Source organism: Capra hircus, chromosome 3 (assembly GCF_001704415.2).
Source record: "Capra hircus breed San Clemente chromosome 3, ASM170441v1, whole genome shotgun sequence".
NCBI lineage: Eukaryota > Metazoa > Chordata > Mammalia > Artiodactyla > Bovidae > Capra > Capra hircus.
This window is the reverse complement of record NC_030810.1, coordinates 111,588,133-111,600,744: the sequence shown is the minus strand read 5'-3', so window position 1 is coordinate 111,600,744 and position 12,612 is coordinate 111,588,133. Positions and strand designations below refer to the sequence as shown.

The 12,612-nt window shown below is 42.6% G+C and overlaps 1 pseudogene; it reads left to right on the top strand.

Moving 5' to 3' along the window:
- LOC102177112 lies at window positions 7,894–8,909 on the top strand (annotated as a pseudogene).

The window sequence follows — 12,612 nt, the reverse complement described above, 5'->3', positions numbered from 1 at the left end:
CAGTCCAAAGGACTCTCAAGAGTCTTCTCCAACACCACAGTTCAAAAGCATCAATTCTTCGGCGCTCAGTCTTCTTCATAGTCCAACTCTCACATCCATACATGACCACTGGAAAAACCATAGCCTTGACTAGACGGACCTTAGTCGGGAAAGTAATGTCTCTGGTTTGGAATATGCTATCTAGGTTGGTCATAACTTTTCTTCCAAGGAGTAAGCGTCTTTTAATTTCATGGCTGCAATCACCATCTGCAGTGATTTTGGAGCCTCCCAAAATAAAGTCTGACACTGTTTCCACTATTTCTCCATCTATTTCCCATGGAGTGATGGGACCGGATGCCGTGATCTTCCTTTTCTGAATGTTGAGCTTTAAGCCGACTTTTTCACTCTCCTCTTTCACTTTCATCAAGAGGCTTTTTAGTTCCTCTTCACTTTCTGCCATAAGGCTGGTGTCATCTGCATATCTGAGGTTATTGACATTTCTCCTGGCAATCTTGATTCCAGCTTGTGTTTCTTCCAGTCCAGCGTTTCTCATGATGTACTCTGCATAGAAGTTCAATAAGCAGGGTGACAATATACAGCCTTGATGTACTCCTTTTCCTATTTGGAACCAGTCTGTTCCATGTCCAGTTCTGACTGTTGCTTCCTGGCCTGCATACAGATTTCTCAAGAGGCAGGTCTGGTGGTCTGGTATTCCCATCTCTTTCAGAATTTTCCACAGCTTATTGTGATCCACTAAGCGCAGGTGGCGGCGGCGGCGGGCCGGCACAGTAAGCGCGGTAGAGAGCTACCTCATGTCCGAGGTCAGGGGCAGCGGCCTAGAGTGCCAGGCTGCAAGGGCGCGGGAACGGCCAAGGGGAGCTACCCCGCGTCCGAGGTCGGGGTTGATTGCCAGGAGGAGCTACCTCGGGTCTGAGGCCAGGGGAGGTGGCCAGGAGGAACCACCCCGTGTCCGAGGTCAGGGGCGACGGCCGAGAGGAGCCACCCCACGTTCGAGGCCAGGGGAGGAGCCCGAGAGGAGCCAGCCCGCGTCCGAGGCCAGGGGCGCCGCCCGAGGCCAAGGGCGGCAGCAGGAAGGAGCCACCCCACGCCCGAGTCCAGGGCCTCGACCAGGAGCAGCAACCCCACGCCCAAGGCTAGGGGCGGCGGCCGGGAGGGGCAACCCCACCTCCAAGGAGTGGTGGCTGTGAGGGGGCAGGAGGGCCTAGGGGAGCCATCCCACATTGAAGGTCTGGAAGGGTGGCGGAAGGAGATACCCCTCATCCAAGGTAAGGAGCAGCGGCTGTGGTTCCTGGAGCAGCCCTGAGGAGATACCCCATGCCCAAGGTAAGAGAAACTCAAGTAAGATGGTAGGTGTTGCAAGAGGATATCAGAGGGCAGACTTTGCATTAACAAGCAATAAACCTGTGTTGTGATAAGCCACTTAATTTGGAGGCTGTTTGCTAGGGGAACATAACGGACCTAATTCTGATGAAAACGTATTGCTTATGTCCTTACCTCACCTCTAAACCCAAGACCGCTGCTGCTGCTGCAGCTTTGACTTCTTGTTGCCCGCCTCATCTACTGAGCCTGCCTTCATGCTGTTGCTTATGACTTCTCTGGATAAACATGTTTAATATAGCTTGACTCTGGGAGCTCCCATCCTTAGTGGCTGGTGTACCTGGCTTATTGGTCTTGGATTTCCCCCTTGGACCTGTTGTAGGATCATAGCGAAGAGAGGGATCTGCCTCAAAGTTAAAAATTGAAGGTCCTCGTGGCCTCAGTTAGGCTTAACTGCAAAAAACTGTAGGCAAAGGGGAGCTGTCTAGAAATTTTTAATTTAAGGAGTGATTTGGGGAAAAAGACTTGAAGAATGATTTGCTTATAAGAGCAGGATATATGGCTCGGACTTTGTGACTGATAATTAAAAAAAAAATACATATATTTCGTCTTCATTTCCATTTCTGGCACAGAGCTCTAAGACCCTTGGAGTTTCCTAAGTGATGAGAAGGATACAGATATAGTCTGTTATGCAAATGAGGTGAAATTTGAGCCCCACCTAGGGATGGGGGCTGGTTGCCCAGAGAACCAACCCTGTGATTAGAGGGTTGGAACTCTCACTCCCACCTCTCTTGACCCTTAGGGAGGGGAGAGGGATTGGAGGTTGAATCAACCAGTGATCAATGATTTAGTCAATAAAACCTGTGTAATGAAGCCTCCAAAACCCCCCAAAGGACAGGGTTCAGAGCTTCTGGGTTGGTGAACATGTGGAGATTTGAGAGTAGCATTCTCAGAGAGGGTGTAGAAGTTCTGAGCCTTTCTGCCATACCTTGCTCTGTGTATTTCTTCTATCTGGCTCTTATTGAGTTATATCCTTTCATAATAAACTAATCATCTAGTAAGTAAAATGTTTCTCTGAGTTCTGTAAGCTGTTCTAGCAAATTCCTTGAACCCAAGGAAGGAGTCAATGGAACCTCTCACTTATAGCCAGTAGGTCAGAAGCACAGATGACACTCTGGACTTGCAACTGATTGTCTGAAGTGGGCAGAGGGGGAAGTCTTGTGAGTCTGAGTCCTTAACCTCTCACTAGATAGCATCAGAATTGTGTTTAATTGTAGGACACCCAGCTAGTGATGCTTGGCAGTGTGGGGAAACCCTCCTCTACTAGAATTGGGTGCAGAATTCTTTTTTTTTTTGGTGCAGAATTCTTAATGGCAGAGGAGTGAGGCTGAAGAAAGGGAGATCAGTTAGGGAAATGGTAGTGTAACTGTTACTGCCAAAGTCAGTAACTAAATTTACATTACATAATGTTTTATAGCTGAATTTGGATCAGTTATTATTAATCATCATAATTCTATAAGATAGTCATTGTTCTGTTTTTGGCTGGAATACCAAGGTTTGGGGATGCTGGAGATTTGCAGTTACTAATAGGCAAAGCCAGTACATTCATCAGTTCATTCATGCAATCTTATTTAATTCAAATCCCTTTTCAGAATCCTTCTAGGTGGGTCACTGCTCCCAAAACTTTACATCCTGGCACACACAAACAAGGATGATATTTACATGGCATTACTGAGGGAGGTGCTCCTTAGTATTGCCAATAGAGGACATTCTGGTGGTGGGCATTATACCTAAAGTCTTTTGCTAAGATAATAACGGAAAATAGGAAGGCCATATAAATAATATTCAAATATAATTTTAATTGAAGTGAACATTTAAGTGGTTATGAAATATGGTTTTGGTTTTTGTATCACTATAAAAAGTTTACAGCCTTCAGGATCTCCTGGGACGCCTGTAACCTGTTTACACTCTACAAAGGTGTTAAGTTATAGGAGCTGGGAAACTCTGGGCAATGCACTGCCCTGTAAGCTGAGAACACAGGGATGAAGGAGACAGAATGTTTACCCACAAGAAATTATGTCTAATAGGCGGAACCCAACAAAATGATTATTATGATGTAGTTTAATAAATCTGATGACAGAAGTGTATCTAGGGTGCAACCTAACTCAGGCTAAGGGAGTGGAGGTATACTAACCGTTTCTTTTCTTTCGTTTTGGTTTTCTTTTTTCACAGAAGAAGGTGTTGGGACTCAGGCCAGGCTGCCCCCAGATATGCCAAAATGGTATATTGATTATTTTGAATGGGAGATACTTAAGGAAAGCCCAATGCAAGAGGAATGCTCTGGCCTTCCTCTCTGTCTCCTTGAAAGTAGAAAATAAATTTCTCACGTGAAAGGTCCCCTCCCTGCACCTGGAGGTATAAGGATACCCTTTTCAACAGGGTTAGTGATATTGGGGCCAAGAAGTGTGTATAAATAAACTTTGCTACTTGAGTAAACTCTGTAGATTCTTCATTAGTTAAGCACCCAAAGCCTATGTTTGTCTTATCAATTCCTCACAAATTTATTGTTTGTCTAAAAAGTCTAAAAAACTGCTTCATAGGTACCATTCCTGGGATCTCTGTGCACACAAATTTGTTTTTTTCCCCTCTTGTTGATTTGTCTTGTGAGAATTTAATTACTAGACCAGCCAAAATAACTTGAGAAGGGTGAGGGAAAGTTTCTCCCTCCCCAACAGTAGCATTTATTTGAGGCTTAACATGATATTTTACAAATAAAATATATATAAACACAAATGCACATTCAGTCATAAGGCAGATATCAAATGACAAGTAAAAACAAAGCAAATCAGTTGGTGACTATGAAACTGTGTAACTGAAATTGGGACTTGAACCAACAAGGCTGGGACTCAAATCTAGCCAAAACTCACACTCTTCCTACTGAGATCATACACCTAGCTTCAGCATTTAATGAAGCCCAGTTCCTTGATACCTCATTGCAGAAAGAATTCAGTGAGAAACAAAGTGACAGGGAAGAAGTGGTTTTATTTAGAGAGAAAGATACTCGACAGGGTTGTGCTATCTCAGAAGGTGAGAGGCCCCGAAATATGGCATGGTTAGTTTTATGGGCTGAGTAGTTTCATAAGCTTATGAGTGGGAGAGTTATTGCAACTGTTTTGAGGCACTGGGCCACCACCCACCTTTTGACCTTTGACGGTTGACCTCAGAATAGTCACGGTACCTGTCAGTCAGTCAGTTCAGTTGCTCAGTCATGTCCCAACTCACATAGCTTGCTCAAACTCACATTGATAGGGTGATGCCATCCAGCTATCTCATTCTCTGTCATCCCCTTCTCCTCCCGCCTTCAATCTTTCCTAGCATCAGGGTCTTTTCCAATGAGTCATTTCTTCACATCAGGTGGCCAAAGTATTGGAGCTTCAGCTTCAGCATCAGTCCTTCCAATGAATATTCAGGACTGATTTCCTTTAGGATTGACTGGTTGGATCTCCTTGCAGTCCAAGGGACCCTCAAGTCTTCTCCAACACCACAGTTCAAAAGCATCAGTTCTTTGGCACTCAGCTTTCTTGATAGGCCAGCTCTCACATCCATACATGACTACTGGAAAAACCATAGCTTTGACTAGACAGACCTTTGTTAGCAAAGTAACGTCTCTGCTTCTTAATATGCTATCTAGGTTGGTCATAGCTTTTCTTCCAAGGAGCAAGCATCTTTTAATTTTATGGCTGCAGTCACCATCTGCATTGATTTTGGAGCTCCCCCAAATCAAATCTCTCACTGTTTCTTTTGTTTCCCCATCTATTTCCCATGAAGTGATGGGACCAGATGCCGTGATCTTCATTTTTTGAATGTTGAGTTTTAAGCCAACTTTTTCACTCTCCTCTTTCACTTTTATCAAGAGACTCTTTAGTTTCTCTTCACATTCTGACATAAGGGTGGTGTCATCTGTATATCTGCAGTTATTGATATTTCTCCCGGCCAACTTGAGTCCAGCTTGTGCTTCATCCAGCCTGGCATTTTGCGTGATGTACTCTGAATATAAGTTAAATAAGTGGGGTGACAATAAACAGCCTTGATGTATTCCTTATCCAATTTGGAACTAGTCTGTTGTTCCATGCCCAGTTCTAACATTGCTTCCTGACCTGCATACAGATTTCTCAAGAGGCAGGTCAGGTGGGCTGGTATTCCCATCTCTTGAAGAATTTTCCACAGTTTGTTGTGATCCACATAAAGGCTTTGGTGTAGTCAATAAAGCAGATGTTTTTCTGGAACTCTCTTGCTTTTTTGATCATCCAATGGACGTTGGCAATTTGATCTCTGGTTCCTCTGCCTTTTCTAAATCCAGCTTGTACATCTGGAAGTTCATGGTTCATGTACTGTTGAAGCCTGGCTTGCAGAATTTTGAGCATTACTTTGCTAGCATATGAGATGAGTGCAATTGTGAGGTTGTTTGAACATATTTTCGCATTGCCTTTCTTTTGTATTGTAATGAAAACCGACTTTTTCCAGGCCTGTGGCCACTGCTGACTTTTCCAAATTTGCTGGCACATTGAGTGCAGCACTTTCACAGCATCATCTTTTAGGATTTGAAATAGCTCAGCTAGAATTCCATCACCTCCACTAACTTTGTGACGCTTCCCAAGGTCCATTTGACTTTTCACTCCAGGAATGTTTGGCTGTCGGTGAGTGATCAAACCATCATGGTTATCTGGGTCATTAAGATCTTTTTTGTACAGTTTTTCCGTGTATTCTTGCTACCTCTTCTTAATATCTTCTGCTTCTGTTAGGTCTGTACCATTTCTGTCCTTTATTGAGCCCATCTTTGCATGAAATGTTCCCTTGGTAGCTCTAATTTTCTTGAAGCTATCTCTAGTCTTTCCCATTCTGTTGTTTGCCTCTATTTCTTTGCATTGATCACTGAAGAAGACTGTCTTATCTTTTCTTGCTGTTCTTTGGAACTCTGCATTCAGATGGGTATATCTTTCCCACTTTTGTCCTTTGCCTTTCACTTCTCTTCTTTTCTCAGCTATTTGTAAGGCCTCCTCAGACAAACATTTTGCCTTCTTGGATTCCTTTTTCTTGGGGATGGTTTTGATCACCACTTCATGTACAATGCTATGAACCTCCGTCCATAGTTCTTCAAGCACTCTGTCAGATCTATTCCCTTGAATCTATTTGTCACTTCCACTGTGTAATCATAAGGGATTTGATTTAGGTCATACCTGAATGGTCTCGTGGTTTTCCCTGGTAGGTATGTCATTTAGCTTGCTGATCTGTTACAATGAACATATCCTGAAGGCTCAAGGAAGTCAACTTGTCTTCCATCTTGGGCCTATTTGGTTCTATTATCTTATGTCATGTCCTCAGGCTCTGCCACTCTTTTAAAGAATGTGCTTTGCCCCCTTTCCTCCTGTTTCAGTTATAAACAGTAGGACATAGTTTTGTCTTGTACAGTAGAAAATCTTTTACAAAATAATCATTTTAAATCAACAGAAGGCTAATCATTAATAGTTTAGCACTATTCTTGTTTTCTCTGATGCCCCCACTAGTACGGCTGGAAATTGTTTTGGTGGTTGTCTCCTGCTTGAGATGCATTGCCATACGTGCTTTGTTTGCCAATATCTGCGTATGCTAGTCCATATCCAGATTTCCCATAGTTCTACGCAGTATCTTCATGCCACCCATAGCCACTATAGTTGTGATCAGCACTATAGGCACTAAGCAAGGTTCTGAGACTCAGTTCCTGTGTGTGTGTATAGGCTTCCCCAAACCAACAAGCAATATTTGGATGCCACAGGGTGTCTGAGCATTTGACTCAATTTTGACACTGCCTGCCCAGAGATAGAATCAGATTCCACAGGTAAAGTGCTCAGTCCCAGAAGCTGTAGTTGTTCGATCACTAAGTCATGTCTGACTCTGTGACCCCGTGGACTGCAGCAAGCCAGGCTTCCCTGTCTTTCACTATTTCCCAGAGTTTGCTCAGATTCATGTCCTTTGAGTAGGTGATGTTATCCCCTCTTCTCCTTTTGCATTCAGTCTTTCCCAGCATGAGGGTGGGGGGGCCACAAAGGGCAGAAACCAGGGTCAATCAGGAGGCAGCGATAGTGAGGGGAAATCTTATGCAAGAGCCCTTATTGTGGTTTCCACAGGAAGAGGTAAAGCAGGATAAGCAGGTTTAGGATTGGCTAGTTTGATAATTTCAGTGGGCTCTGGGGCACAGGGGCTGTCTCTAGTTGTCTGATTTCAGGTCCTTGGTGACTGGGGCAGGTTGATAGTGTCCTGGACTGTGAGACCCTCACAGACAGGAGGCTGAGGGTACCAGCCCTGTATTGGTTGGTTTGTACATGACAGAAAAGTTCACAGGCAAGTTGTTTGCTACCCTTAGGAATTAGCTAACCCTGACAGGGATAGTTCTTCCAGGGCAAGTAAGGCCCCAATAAGTCAAAATATTGAAAGATTCAAGGAATGGGCCCTTCTGCCATCATTTTCAATTCAACTCCATAAAATGCACCATCATTGCTGCTGCCTGGACTCAGGCTTAGCTGGTGCTGCACCCCCACCATGCAGCATGTAAATAAGTATGATGACCCAGAAGAATTTGCAGAGGGCTACAAGATCACCATCAGTAAGGATCAGCAGGATGATAGTAAAATGTTTATTGGAGCCTTGAGTTGGTATATAAGCAAGAAAGACCTGACTGAATACTTATCTCACTTGGTAAGCTGTAGGCTGCATAATCACAACAGATCCGATTACTCAAAGATGAAGAGGACCTGGATTTGTGCTTTTCAGAGATGCTGCTAGTGTTAATAAGATTTTGGAAGTGAAAGAACACTAACTAGATGGCAAATTGATAGACCCCCAAAAGTCAATGCTTTAAGAGGCAAGAAATCTCCTAAAAAGATTTTTGTGGGTAGCTTGAGCCCAGATACTTCTGAAGAACAAATTAAATAATAGTTTGGAGATTTTGGAAGGGTTGACATATTGAACTCCCCATGGATACAAAAATAAATGAAAAAATGAGGATTTGTTTTATCACATATACAGATGAAGAGCCAGTAAAGAAATTGTTAGAAAGCACCTATTATTAAATTGGTTCTGTGATGAAGTGAAGTCACTCAGTCGTGTCCAACTCTTTGCGACCCCATAGACTGCAGCCTGCCAGGCTCCTGTGTCCATGGGATTTTCTAGGCAATAGTACTGGAGTGGATTGCCATTTCCTTCTCCAGGGGATCTTCCCAACCCAGGGCTCAAACCCAGGTCTCCCACATTGTAGACAGATGCTTTACCATCTGAGCCACCAGGGAAGTCCAAGGAACGCTTGGCAGCGGTGGGATGTGATGAGTAAATTAAGAAAAAAAAAAAGCACAACCCAAAGAGATGTACAAGCAGCAATAGCAACGGGAGGAAGGGGAGCTGCTGCTGGTGGACCAGGTGGAACTAGGATCATGGTGGACATCAGGGTCGAACCCCAAACCAAATATTATGATGAAAGATATGGAAGTCAGAAGAGTACCTATGATATTGTGATTTATAAAAATGTATCTGATCATTCAGGTGAGAATCAGAATATATGAGAAATATATATTGGTCTTCATCCACAGTTTCTGTCTTACAGCTCCCTAAACCCTTGGAGTTCATTGAGTGATAAGAGCACTTAGATAACATTTGGTCTCTTGTCCTCCGTTCCTGAAAATGCTTCAGGGAAAGCCAAAACAGTCTTGAGGAAGGAAAAACGGAGCTAGAGGAAGCAGGTTCCCTGACTTCAGACTATCCTACAAAGCTATAGTCATCAAAACAGTGTGGTACTCTCACAAAAATAGAAATATAGATCAATGGAACAAGATCAGGAGCCCAGAAATAAACCCATGCACCCATGGTCAATTAATCTATGATGGAGGAGGCATGACTACACAATTTTGAAAAGACAGTCTCTTCAACAGATGGTGGTGGGAAAACTGGACCACAACATGGAAAAAAATCAAATTAGATCATTCTGTAATACCATACAAAAAATAAGCTCACAATGGATTAAAGACCTAAAGGTGAGACTAAACACTACAAAACTCCTAGAGGAAAACATAGGCAGAGCACTCCAAACATAGATGGCAGCAGTATCTTTTTTGATCTGTTTTCCAGAATGATGGAAATAAGAAACAAGAAGAAATAATTGGGACTTAATTAAGCCTAAAAGCTTTGGCACAGCAAAGAAATCCAGAAACAAAACAAAAGACAACCCACAGACTTGGAGTAAATATTTGCAAATGATGTGACTGATGAGGGGTTAGTCTCCAAAATCTGCCAACAGCTCATGAAGCTTAATATCATCAAAACAAACAATCCAATCAAAAAATGGGCAGAAGACCAAAATAGACATTTCTCCAAAGAATACATATAGACGGCCAAGAGACACACGAAAAGATGTCCAACGTTGCTAGCTATTAGAGAAATGCAAATCAAAACTACAATGAGATATCAGCTCACACCAGTAAAGTGGTTATCATCAAAAAATTCACACAGTAAGTGCTGAAGAGGGTGTGGAGAGAAGAGAACCCTCCTGCACTATTGGTGGGAATGTAAGTTGGTATAGCTATTGTGGAGAATAGTATGGAGGTTCCTTAAAAAAGCTAAAACTAGAGTTGCCACATGACTCTGCAATCCCACTCCTGGGGATACATCTGGAGGAAAACATGGTCTGGAAGGATGCATGCACCCCAGTGTTTATCGCAATACGTTTACAGTAGCCAAGACATGGAAGAAACCTAAATGCCCATTGATAAAGAAATGGATAAGGAAGAAGTGGTACATGTATACAGTGGAGTATTACCCAGCCATTAAAAACAATGAAGTAATGCCATTTGCAACAACATGGATGTACCTAGAGATTGTGATATTGAGTGACAGAGAAGTAAGTCAGACAGAGAAAGGAAAGTATGATATCCCATATCCCTTATATGTAGAATCTAAAAAGAAATGATACAAATATACTTATATACAAAAATAGAAATAGACTCACAGACTTAAAGAACAAATTTATGGTTACCAGCGGGGAAGGGTGGAGGGAAGGGATAGGGAGGTTTGGAGATTAACATGTATAACCAATCTGACTGCTATTAACAAAGTACAACATGTTGAAGCTGAAGATGGAGACTGACTTCATTTTACTTCATTTTAATGTAAGCGGACAGCTGGGTCATGGAAATGAGATATTGAGATTAAGAAATGATAACTGAGTCTCTTTAATATAGAAACTATATATGTATATTTCTTTTTTGACTGCACTGTGTGGCTTGTGGGATCTTAGTTTCCTGACCAGGGATTGAACCCAGGCCCTCAGCTGTGAAAGCTCAGAGTCCTAACCATTGGACGGGTAGGGAATTCCCTAGAAACTATATTTTATTCATCTTTTTTTGTTATTTAGTTGCTAGGTCGTCCTACTCTTTTGTGACCCCATAGATCTCAGCCCACCAGGCTCCTCTGTCCGTGGGATTTCTCAGGCAAGAATACTGGAGTGGGTTATCATTTCTTTCTCCAAGGGATCTTCCCAACCCAGGGATCAAACCCGCATCTTCTGTGTCTCCTACATTGGCAGGTGGATTCTTTACCACTGAGCCACCACGAAAGCTCTTAATCATTTTATATCCTGGCATCTATTAGGACACCTGGCTCATAGAATATATACAGTAAGTGCTCTGGTATAGAGCATGGCCTAGAGGGAGAGATATAAATTCCTGAGTTAGATAAAACATCTAAACAGGCCAGTTTGCTTGCAAAAACTCAGCCTAGACAGGAGATGGTGCATCAAAAAGAGTTAGGCTTCCCTGTATAAGACAATGTTGGGAAGTTAGTGATTGATGTCTAAGGTTAGCGAGAGGCTGTTATAGCTCTGGGAGCCAGAGGCAGGGTCACTCTTCTGAGAAGGAAATTCAGCAGTAGGAAGTTCCTTGTTTCAGGGATGCTGAGGAACATGAGAACAGAGATGTCTAATATCTAATTTTTATTTATTTTGGGGGGCTGGCAGTAATTCCTCTCTATTATTCAAAAACCTTCAGTAGATTGCTTCAGTAGCAATCTCAACAACTGCCTTGGATTGGTGATGTTTTGCAGATAAAAGGGGAGGCTTCATACTTGGTCCTACATATAGTGTAAGGATGAGAACTGTATGGGAGGAGAGACGTGAGAGAATTCAGCAAGAACAAGAAGTCAGAGCCAGAGGTAGCCATGAGAGGCCCCTGGGAATCTCTTGAAATCTCAGAGAGGGCATGCGGTTTTTCCAGAGTATGTAGTGCAGGAAATTGAGTCAGCAGATTTTTTTTTTGGGTTGTTTTTTTTTTTTTTGTCCAATGAAAGTTGGAAGATTTGGACTTGGGGACATTCTGGCTAAAATGTGTTACATATTCATTTATTAAAGCATACATTTAATAGTTTTTATTGAACACCTACTACATGGCACACACAGGCTAGAATAGTGGGTAAAAACAGATGTGGTCTCAGGTACCTTAGAGTGTTCTTCAACTCATGACTATATAGAGATGTCAAAGGGATCTATCCAATAAGACTGTCTGAAATATCACCCTTGAGAGAAAACCATGGTTTGAGATTATTTATAGATGATGAGTCATCAAGGATGTGTTTGTAAACTGACGTAAGCCAAATTGGTTGTTCACAGTTGTCAAGTTCTTTTTGGCAGGTGTAAGTGATCTTGATTTGAGGCAGTGAAGGCTATGGGTCTCCCTTTCCACAGCCTCCCCTGCTGAACTGATATATTACAAGGAAAGCAAATCTCAAACTGAAATCTACCATATTATTCATTATGGAAGAGGTGCAAACCAAATACACAACTTGTTCTTTGGAGTTCAGTGAAGTAACAGCACTCTGCATTTAGGCACTTCAGGTTCACTAGAGCCAAATGTGACAATATTCTGTTGCAGGACTAAGCATTCCTTTTAATTAGATCAGGATCAGACTCCTTCTTTAAACGGCAGAATTCTAGAGTCTCAGGCTGAAGGCATACTGCCAATCATTAGGCCTGTAGGTTGTACACAGGACTGTACAGCATTTCTAGCCCTTCTTCTAAGAGGAACATCACTCATTACCATTTGTTTTTTTTTTCTTCTTTTCCCCAAACTTTAAACTTTGTATTTTGTATTGGGGTATAGCTGATTAACAATGTTGTGATAGTTTCAGGTGAACAGTGGAGGGACTCAGCCATACATATATATGTATCTGTTCTCCCTCAAACCCCTCTCCCATCCAGGCTGGCACAGAAGCTTGAGTAGT